Source organism: Drosophila yakuba, chromosome 3R (genome assembly GCF_016746365.2).
Source record: "Drosophila yakuba strain Tai18E2 chromosome 3R, Prin_Dyak_Tai18E2_2.1, whole genome shotgun sequence".
Lineage (NCBI taxonomy): Eukaryota > Metazoa > Arthropoda > Insecta > Diptera > Drosophilidae > Drosophila > Drosophila yakuba.
In genome coordinates, this window is record NC_052530.2 from 69,428 (window position 1) to 76,283 (window position 6,856).

Sequence of the window (6,856 nt, forward strand, 5' to 3'; positions counted from 1 at the left end):
TTGAATATAACGAGGCTAGACTTTGCACAGTTTGTGTTGTTTTGTTTTCTTTAGTGTTTTTTTTTCTTCCGGTATTGTTGTTTGGTATAGTAGTTGCTAGCTCAGCAAAATCAAAAACCGACTCTCGCTCTTGTGCAGAAAGTTGATGTAACAGTAATTGTTATGGTTTTTGTTGGTGTAGAGAAAGTGGACGGCGATTCCAAAGTACTCATAATTTGAATTTTGTATGATTTCTAATTCTAATTAGATTTTGTATGGTTTCGTTTCCTATCAGATCTCCTGCGCAGACCTGGCAGCGCCGTTGATCTGGCAACGCCTCTCGGACCAGATCAACCACTGCGATAGGTTGGCAGCACTACCAGCAAAAATTGTGAATGTGCAACTACTTTGGTCTGGGTTATTTTAAATCGTCTCGATCGTGCAGCTGAACACCTGCGCACTACCACTCTGCACAAACTCCTAGCTGGCTATACGGTAAGCTGTTTTTCCCACCGCATATCTATATCTATATCAGAAAACTTTTCACTCGTGTTTTTTGATTAATCCGTGGGATTGGTCTGGCAATGCAGAATGACTGGCTGCCCCAGCTAATCTGACAACGACGAGGGAAGTTACCGACGTGGCAAACCATACAATGCAGAACGATTTCGCGAGGAGAACGGAAAAGAAATAGGAGGATTTTGCGACGAGGAAGTACAAGACGTGCCGACAAAAGACGCTCTTGGCAAAAACCCTTAAATATTGAGTCAATCTCAATCAGTAAATAATATAATATAAATAAAACGTATAAAAGTAACTTACTGGGATTGTGTGAACTAACTTAAAAGGCTAATCACAACCCAGTCCCATAAAATTTGGGGGCTTAAAAAAAATACGCAACAAAACAAAACAAGAGAGAACGCTATAGTCGAGTTCACCGACTATCTGATACCCGTAACCCAGCTAGTGGAAGTGCGAAGGAGAAATTGTAACAGTGACAGGTTTTATAGGTTTGTGGGCGTTAGAGTGGGCGTGGCAAAAAGTTTTTTGGTAAATCGAGAGATATTTACAAGACTATCAAAAATGTGAAAACATTTTTAAAAAGTGTGGGCTTTTTAGCTTTTATAGTTCCTGAGATCTCGACGCTCATACGAACAGGCAGACAGACGGACATGGCCAGATCGACTCTGTTCGCTTCCTTCTGACTGTTAGATACTTTTCAACGAGTCTTGTATACCCTTTTACTCTACGAGTAACGGGTATAATTAAACGAAAAGGACAGACCGACGGTAAAAGTGCTGAGCACAAGAATTAAACAGGAGAAACTATCTGATTCCCGTTTAAAAGAAAATTTCCCAAGAGCTTGTAATACATACATCCATATACAGTTTTGGATATCCATTAGCATATGTAAAGAGAACAACAAAATGACGCAGCTAAGTGACTTTCGTGGTATTAGTTAGATGTTCTGAGGTGAGAAAAGACAAATTATTGTGCTCTTGCTAAGATTCATATTTGAAAAGGGTATAATAGAAAATGGTTGCGAGAATTTAAAGGGCATGATTACAACGAGTCAAATCGACTATATAAAAAAGAACTAATTACATCGCGGACAATTTATCTGATATAAATCTCGTTATAATTTGCAATTTGTTAAGACTGTAAAACGGCAAGGCCGACCTGACGAAACACATAGCCGAATCAGATTTTTGCGAAGGAGATGAAACTAACAATGATATCGGATAAGAAACTCACGAAGAGACAGATAATATCAGTGTGCGAAGCGGCAGAAGTGACAAAGTATATCAGAAAAATGCAAGCAGTGCAGCAGAACACTATACCGAAGTTTGCTTTAAACTTTCCGTATATAGAGAACTCAGTTCGGTCGTTTAGTGGCGAAGACAAGCTGTCAACAGAAGTGCGGGTAAAAGAATTTGAAGACATATTTTGGAATGACTCACAGAATTTCGTTTTTGCAAAGCGATCGTTGCAAGGCTGTTTGCCAAAAGTAAGCGTGAATTGACAAGTTCGGAAAAGCTGAGAATCGACCTTTTACAAAAGTGCGCAGCTACATAAGCTCATGTCGGAGAAAAAGATTAAGAAAGGCGAAAGATAACTGGCGTACTTTTTGCACAAGAAAGAGCAAGCTTCCATAGCGACATTGAAAATAGTTCTCTTATTGAATACATCATCGACGGAATTGAGCATTCGTGTGGCAATAAACTAGTACTCTACAGATATACGAATTGATACAACTGTGCTGCCAAGGAACATACATGTGAAAACATGAATTGTAAAAACAAGAGCAAGGGTAAAAAATGTTTTCAGTGTAACAATTTCAGGCATATCGCCAAAGAATGTCCAACAATCGCACTATGTGAAAAAATGGGCACAGCCAACATAGGTGTCATATACTTATTCTTTTATGTGCATAACAGTGGAAGTATATAATGAAAAGTACACTGTTCTGATTGATACCGGAAGTAAAAATTATTCAATAACATATGCTTCTTACAAGAAACCAGATAAAAATTTAAGGGGCTGCAAAATATTTCTCGTCGGGTCTAGTAAATAAGACAAAAACAAGATCAAACCTTTGAGATCGTTTTAGCATGAACTGTCAATAGACGGTGTAGAATTGGTAACAAAGTTTCTCGTCGTAGAATTGCATCTCCTGGACAAAGAAATGGTGCTTGGTGAATAGTTTTGCAAACAAACCCAAGTTACAGTAAATAGTGAAGAAGTAACAGTTCCAAACGTCTCAGGTCAGATACTAGGATAAGTTCAATTCTCCACATTGATATCGAAGATCACGAAACCGTAACTACAAGCATTGAATCAACAGCAAGCAACAAAGCTAAAGAAACAGTCCACGTTTAATTCTGAACGACGATATGCCAATACACTCAAGACCCCGCAGATTTTCTTATGCCAAACTATGCACTGTAGACAATCAAACCGATCAATGGCTTAATGACGGCCTCATCGAAACGTCAGAGTCAGAGTCAGTTGTTTTAGTCCAGAAATGTACGGATCTCATCTCTTGTGTATCGACTATAGGCGAATTAACAAAGTTATAATCAGAGATCACTCTTCCTTACCTTAAATTGATAATCAAATCGACAGATTACAAAACGCAATGGTTTTCAGTTTTATCGACTTAATAAAAGGATTCTTTAACGTAGAAGTTGAGGGCAATTTCAGTTTCTGCGAATAGCGTATTTCAACGACACGTAAGGCTATGTTCATTTAACGCTCATTTAACCAGCAAAGGAGTGGCTATACCATGCGTTGACGGCGTAATAATTCGAACAGAAACGAAGAAGAAGCTGTAGAAAACATCAAAGAAGTTTTTAAGAGGTGCTCAGAGTCTGGGCTCATAATTAACTTCAAGAAATGTCTTTTTTTAAAAAAAAAAAAAGCCAGCTTCATTTCCAGTTCTAACCAACTGAATTTATTCCCACCTTTTCACAAGTAGCTAAGTTATATGTCATGACAAAACTAGATGCAAAGATTAAATTCGGTAATTTAGAGATGTCTGCATTCAACAATCTTAGGATGCAGATTACACAAAACCTGTTTTAAGTCTTATGCTGGAAACACCAAAACTACACCCTTCAAGCTAGGGCACGAAGATCGCCCTAAATTAGATCTAAGGATTCAGCAAATGATAGAGGATGAAATAATTCAGAATTTCAACGACGAGCGCTATCAACTTTGAATCCAAGCGAAGAAGCATATTCTCGAGAATCAAAACGAGAACAAAAAGGGATACCATCTAAGCGAAGACCATCCTCAAAAGTACAAAGTCGGCGTCCAGTGCTATTAAAAACACTCAGCCTTGTCCAGAATTAAAACTGAAACCGAAGTATCTGGGTTAAATCAAATAATACTTATAACGTTTCATAAGATTCCGTATTTAGTAAGGGCCCAAGGCAATACTTGCGCTGAGTTTCTAAAACCATGGATGCCTTATAACAATGACAAAGAAAACGCATTCGAGGCGATTGTGGGAATGATCTGACAACGCAGAATGACTGGCTAACACAGCTAAACTAACAACGATAAGGTGAAGCTAACGACGTGGCAAACCTTAAAACGACGGGAGAAAACAATTTTGGGAGGAGAACAAAAAGACGTGAGAAAGATAGGTTTTACGATAAGAAAGTAGAAGATTTGCCGGCAACGACTCTCTCGGCAAACACCTTTAATAATAATCAATCTAAATCAGTAAAGACCAATACATTAAAAACATTATAATATAAATAAAACTTATAAAAATAACTCAGTGGGATTGTGTTAATTTACTTAAAAGGCTAGTCACAACAGGGTTTTTCATTGGGGGCGCTTGATCTTTGAAATGAAAAAAAAATACACGTAGGAGAAATTTTATTTTTATTTTAAAGGTTATGTTTCCTTTAGGGCATTGGTGGTTTGCGGCTTCTTGGCATAGACCTGCGACACAAAAAAAAATTCAGGGGGGTCGAATCTCGGTGGCCAGTTCACGTCGCCTTTGCGCGAGATGACCATGTCCTGAAATTGCTCGTGTAGACATCCATCGTAGCAAGTGCTGTTGAAACCACATGTTGTCCAGATCCATTATCGCTCCTGTATCGCTCAGCATTGACGGTAACAGCCACACCATTATCGTTTCGGTAAAATGCTACGTGTGTGCTTTCATTTGCTCGAACTGAAGGCGTTTATTCCTCAGCGACGACCACACCAAAGCAGTGTTGGATTTTTGCCCGGTGGAGAATATCGAGGGGCGTTTCATTCCGCTTCGATTCCATCACTAAGTGATCATTGAGAAGCTGCAGTGAAGACAGCTATGCATCACTTTTATCGTTTTGACCTTTGATAACTCTTCTTTGTCACATATCTGCCGTAATTAATTCTCGACATTTAGAATCAATTTCAGAAAACCTTTCCGATCTTGACGTTTTAGCTCCAGCACATTTTTTTAATGGTGGACCGCTTATTCAACCTTACTGCAGCAGCGATTGAAGTGGATCACTAACAAGTCTGGCTTAGAAGTGGATGAATGTTTTGCCGTTCCTGAAGTTGCCTTTAGCGACAGTCGTTGAGCTGCTGCCTGGAAGAGATGGAGTCTCCCGAGTTGCTGTGCTGAGTACAACAAAAGGATTGACGAAAATAAACTCAGACAACTGTACGACAACTTCAAGTGCTTAAGAAAAAGAGAAAGAAGATGAGGTAAGAACTAATTACATTTTTCTGAGGTAGGACACTCACAATCTAGTAGTTAGTAATCATCAGTGGCTTGAACATGTATGTTACAGCCATAAGCTTTACTCGAATTCTCAGATAAGTAAGGGTTTGGTGATAGAGAATCAATGTCAGTATATTTCTTAAAGGCTTTGACTGATGTCGGTCTGCTTTGCCGATATATTTAGAAAGGTTAAAGAAACAAAGTCAATTCAGAGGAATAGTTTAAAAAGAAGAAAAAATCGCATTTCCTTCTTTTCTTTCTACAAACGAAGTGTTCTTTATTTTCTCAATCCTATCCATTCTTAGCCTATTACTTATGTGTATTGGTGTGTCGGTTGCTGATCGTGCGAACGGGACACACAAAGAAGTGTCTGTAAGCACCATCTTAAAACGAGAGTAAGCGTTGAAACTAAATGTATATTTACAATAAATAAGGTAGTGTGTATTAATTAGTGTGGCTGCTTGCTACAAACAGTTTCTGAGACAAAGAATTCAAAGTTCTGTCTAACGCTATCAACTAAAGTTATTTACCCGTAGTAACTTCTCTGTTTTTTCTCCCATTCTGCAGAGGTTCGGATCAAAGCTTTCCTGCTCCTTGCACTGATCCGCAAATCAGTATTTCAGGTCTTCACACATTCCGCTTTTAGCAGACTAATGCCACACCATCTTAACGCCTCGAAGGACTTGTTTCACAAAGTGTTTGCTAGTCATTGCAGATAACCACAAATAACACCTCATAGTTTAGTAGCTCAAGAGGTACTGGATAAATATTTTTATTTTTGTTAAATTTATACAAGTTATTAGTAAATAAAAGTTTTTTATAGCAGTTACCTGCAGTTTATTTATTTTTAGATAAAACCGGCTCAGAAATACTTTTTCTTGGTATGTCATGAAGGCATTCCCATTTCGAGCTATACCTCTAAGATTATATACTATTCCATCGGAAAGGTAGATCCCAACCTTATATGTAATAAAGAGTGGTTTCTGAAAATAATATTGTGTCAGGTAATTAAGATGCCCAATGGCATAACTGATTTAAAACTCACTATGCAAATACTTTCTTTGATGTCGGGCAACTGGAAATGTTCGACTCGGAGCTTTTGAAGATGGAATATGATCATTGGCGTTACCACATCAACTTCTTCGTTAATAATCGTCCATCGGTTATATTCTTCGTCCAAGACACGTTCGGTAATATCGGTGCGGGACGTTAACCTTCAATTAAAATATAACATAGTTTTCAATGTAAGTTTATTAGAAGGAACCCAAAATAACTCTTAATGCATAATTAATTAAGAATAGTATATGGACCATTTTATTAGGGACTCCGCATGAGACGTCTATAAAAGGTAATGATTTTATTTTTTTTTTTTTTAAATCTGGCTAGGTTCTATAGATATGGAAAAAAAGCCATTCTCACTTTACAAACCCTTTGACCCTAGGCCAAAGGCTGTCGAACACAGAATTTTCAAAAACTATTTAATTTGGGAGTTCCATTCCGAGTTCAAAAAAAACAAGAGAGAACGCTATAGTCGAGTTCCCCGACTATCTGATACCCGTTACTCAGCTAGTGGAAGAGAGAAGGAGAGTCTTAAACACAGTTTTTGGCGGTTTGTAGGCGTTATAGTGGGCGTGGCAGAAAGTTTTTTTG

The 6,856-nt window shown here is 38.1% G+C and overlaps 1 long non-coding RNA gene across 1 annotated transcript; it reads left to right on the forward strand.

Annotated features, from left to right (window-relative positions):
* The first annotated feature begins 1,116 nt into the window (after nt 1–1,116).
* On the forward strand, nt 1,117–6,031 carry LOC120321836. Its single transcript, XR_005561564.1, has 2 exons — nt 1,117–5,190; nt 5,774–6,031. It is a non-coding gene; the product is annotated as an uncharacterized LOC120321836 (long non-coding RNA).
* The last annotated feature ends 825 nt before the right edge of the window (nt 6,032–6,856 follow it).